Genomic DNA, 4,325 nt, shown 5'->3' on the forward strand with positions numbered 1-4,325 from the left:
CCACCAACCACACGTGTCCACATGGCTTTGGAATATCTCCAAGGGTGGAGATTCCACCGTCTCTCTGGGCTTTGTCACCCTCAAAGTAATAAAGTATTTCCGGGTATTCAGAGGGAACCTCCTGTGTTACAATGTCAAAATTTTCTAAAGTCAGGGCATTCCTTAATATAAGATCTTTGTCTATTTTCAGGCATATTTGGTTAGAAAAGAAACTCAATCAGTGGAAGAGACAGCAGCTGCATCCCTTAGACCTCCCTCATGGACATCTTGGAACTAACTCCTCTTTAAGGATGTAGTAAATCAAGATGTTGTATGTCAGTAGAAGAGGCAGCAGCTGCAACACTTAATCAAGGACATCCTGGAACTTAAAAGCTTTAATGACGTGCGACATCAGGATGTTGGTCTATGTCCACGCATTTATTGTCAACTTAGCAAAAGCCCCAAGGTCCATATATCCTACACCCAGACCATCTTCAGTATAATACTAAAAATCACTACTGCAGATCAAAAAGGTCCTGCCTATCCAAAATCCACCAACCACACGTGTCCACATGGCTTTGGAATATCTCCAAGGGTGGAGATTCCACCGTCTCTCTGGGCTTTGTCACCCTCAAAGTAATAAAGTATTTCCGGGTATTCAGAGGGAACCTCCTGTGTTACAATGTCAAAATTTTCTAAAGTCAGGGCATTCCTTAATATAAGATCTTTGTCTATTTTCAGGCATATTTGGTTAGAAAAGAAACTCAATCAGTGGAAGAGACAGCAGCTGCATCCCTTAGACCTCCCTCATGGACATCTTGGAACTAACTCCTCTTTAAGGATGTAGTAAATCAAGATGTTGTATGTCAGTAGAAGAGGCAGCAGCTGCAACACTTAATCAAGGACATCCTGGAACTTAAAAGCTTTAATGACGTGCGACATCAGGATGTTGGTCTATGTCCACGCATTTATTGTCAACTTAGCAAAAGCCCCAAGGTCCATATATCCTACACCCAGACCATCTTCAGTATAATACTAAAAATCACTACTGCAGATCAAAAAGGTCCTGCCCAAGTGAAGACTCTTCCCCTGAGCATATGTAGAGCTTTGCTGGGGTTACATAACTTGTATGGAAATTATTATCCAATCGTAAAAGAGGAACTGTTCTTTGGAAGATATTAACTCTGAACCTCTGTGTATATTGGTGTGGATGTCCTGGATTTGTTGAATATCACCAAGCAGCCAGGCTTGCACAGCTCTGACCCAGTCCAGTGGGGTGCTTTGGCCACTCCTTCCCAGTCAGGCTGATTCCAGCCTCAAAGGGAGTCACTGTTGGGATGCCCCTGTCCCTCCTGAAATACAGATGGGTTGTGTGCCTTTACAGCCTGATGGCATTGGAGTCCCCTGTCCCTCACTGTCAGTTGGAGCCTTGGAATCCAGTGGGAGTACAGATCCACACACTCTGGCAAACCCGGCCATCCCTCTCCTCCACCTGGCTGGATGCAGGGCCCCCTAGCCCTGATCATAGGATTCCTCACTCACTTCTTGTAAAAACAGCTTAGAATTGCTTTTGATAGGGTCACAAGTAAGATCAGCCCTCCCACTCTGTCTGGAGATCTGCCAACTGGAGACTGGAGCAGCAGCTTTCCTGGAAGAACCTCATCCGTGACTGGTTTTCCTGCAATTCACACACTCATGCCTCTGGGGCTGAGGAGGATTTTCCATCCCAGTTCCTCATTTCTTCTCCGTGATCCCACAGGTAAAAGCACAGGGTACCCCATGGTGTGTACCCCCTATATCCTCTCTCCTGAGCAAAACAACACTTACTGTTGATAGCAGGATCTGTCCTCTGTGAGATGCTGGACCAGCTTCTCTGTAGTCAAGAGAGACTTTTTTTGTATTGCCAGAGCTGACCTACCAGTTCATGCACCACTGGTGCCTCTTCAACTCTTCGTAAAAGAAAAGAACAGTTTCATACTTGAAATACAGTAAAATGTAATAATAATACTAATGAAAAGGAAAAAGATGAAGAGGAATAAATCCCATGAAAAAGCAGTGATGCCCAATGCAGTTGCTCACCACTCACTGACCGATGGATGTCCCACCCAGTACTCAGTAAGGATTGGCACCTCCCAGTCAACTCCCCCAGTTTATATGGGCATGACATTCTGTGGTCTGGAATATCCCTCTTGCCAGTTTGGGTCACCTGTCCTGGCTGTGCTCTCTCACAGCTTCGTCTGCAGCTCTGCACTGGCAGAGAAAGAGCCACTGAAAACTCCTTGACTTGGGGTGAGCACAGCTGAGCAACAACCAAAACATCAGTGTGTTATCAACATTGTCATCCTGAATTCTCACCAGGCAAGGTTGTCCCTGATAAAGCCCAGCAAAGGCCCCAAGGTGTATCAGAGGGAAGCAGGGCCCAGTTCTTGTACCAGAAAACCCCAAAGGATTCACCAGGACACCATCAAGGACACCTGGACACAGAAGCCTAGAAGATCAGGGCTGATGCATGTCTCAAACACTCATTACTGAGAGCTGTGCAGCCAAGCAGGGACTGTTGGTAAGAACACACTGTGAGAAAGAACAGGATGAGGCTGGAGAAGCAGCCATGTGGAAGTTAGGGCAGCAATTTCCTGGAACAAAAGTCCTTGTTCTGGCTCCTGGAGAGAAGCACAACATAGGACAGTGCAGAAGCAAGAATGAGGTCAGCAAGTGGGGATGGACTCTGGGAGGTTTTGGCAGGATGTTCCCCTACCACAAAAGGGCTTATCTGTTCTGCCAATCAGCTCGTTCGACAGCTCAGGGCATCCTCCCCCTCACATGAATTTGCTAATTGTGAAATAACTCAAGCCAGGACATCTGTCTGGTAGTGGGGTACTTCTGGGACCATGGAGGTGGCATTCCTCGCTGACAATAAACATCTTACCTTGAGAACGAGATAAGAGAACGCTAAGCTTGAATTTCTGACTGACAGGCACTTCACTTTACAAACTATAAAAGCTACATTAAACTTTCACAAAACAGAATTCTTCTGCACATTCTTTGGAAATGCGTGGGGATCACTCAAAGCTTGGAACACCAGCTCTAAGTTACTCTCTTAAAAATTGAGTGAAAAGAGTCTGTGTACCCCATCAATAATTTGGTGGTAATTTACATTGATCCTAGTTACTCCTAATCTATGGTATTTATTTGCTGGCTATAATATTAGGTACCTTTATGCCGTGCAGTTTTATGTAACCTACTTCTTGGTTTTAACCTGTGTAATAGGTAACTCTGTTTAAGGCTTTTTGTCTGTTAATCTCCTGTTTATTCAACAAATAAGTCATTTTATAATAGACCTGATCTGCCAGTCTTAAGAAAGTACAAGCCAGAGCAGTTTAGGTGTGGGTCACCTGAATAAAGCTGCTGCCAAAAATCTGAACCTAAGGCAGGTCTTGTCTAACGCTTTCACTTGATGCATAACAGAGGTATCAAGACCACCAAAGACCCCTGAAGCCTCTGCCCCATTTCCAGAAAAGTCAGGAAGAACAGACTTCATGTGATAACCAATTTGCATAGAAAGCAAGAAACTGATCTCCAGGGTGGGGAAAACTTGCCTATAAAAACCTCCACGAAGCCCAGATGTGTGTGAGCCCCAGGACCCTGGACACCCCATCAGCTGGATCAACGCTGGAGTCAGGACTGGTCATCTGCTTTTCTCTATTTTTTCCTTTCTTTCTCTTTAATTAATCTCTCTGGTTTTCTCCTCCCTTTTCACCCCACCCCTTTATCCAAAACCCACTGCCATTGCTTATATGAGGAGGTCAAGGACTGACTTATACCAGTTTCCATGCCAGGTGTGTCACTTAATAATAAATCTTCATAAGCTTTGGTGGACCCTCTGACTTTTTCATTCTTTCTGACCACGAGCATTTGCAAATCTTGGGTGCTCCCTCCCCGTTAAGGGTGGGATTCCACACTGGGTCCCTTGTGAGCCCCTGCAAAGACCAGAGGAGGCTCCAGGGCAGACTGAAGAGCACCAGGGTCCAGCCGGGATTCATCCAAACCCTGACACAGGACCTGGGGAACCTTGGAGGGCAGCAGGGAGCTGCCTGTGTTCAGGGAGAGCCCAGCAAGAGTCCTGGGCACTCTGGAGGGAAAGTCAGGAAGCGATTCCAAAGTTTTTGGAAAATTCATTCGAGTGTGTTGTCTGTAGCATTTTACTCCCTAATTCTGGTTGTGGTTGAAGAAATCATGGAACTGGAATAAACCCAACTTGCTCTTCTGGTGACACTGTAAGAGCCAGACCTGCTTCAGTGGCCAGGAGGGCTGAGCTGGGAGAAGAGTGGGAGCTTTGCCCAGTAAGC

General features: G+C 45.9%; 1 long non-coding RNA gene across 1 annotated transcript; it reads left to right on the forward strand.

The window, feature by feature from the left end:
* Positions 1-8: 8 nt before the first annotated feature.
* Positions 9-3,855, forward strand: LOC108445101. Its single transcript, XR_001859857.1, has 2 exons — positions 9-512; positions 1,043-3,855. It is a non-coding gene; the product is annotated as an uncharacterized LOC108445101 (long non-coding RNA).
* Positions 3,856-4,325: the final 470 nt, after the last annotated feature.

This window comes from Corvus brachyrhynchos, unplaced genomic scaffold, assembly GCF_000691975.1.
Source record: "Corvus brachyrhynchos isolate BGI_N302 unplaced genomic scaffold, ASM69197v1 scaffold292, whole genome shotgun sequence".
Lineage (NCBI taxonomy): Eukaryota > Metazoa > Chordata > Aves > Passeriformes > Corvidae > Corvus > Corvus brachyrhynchos.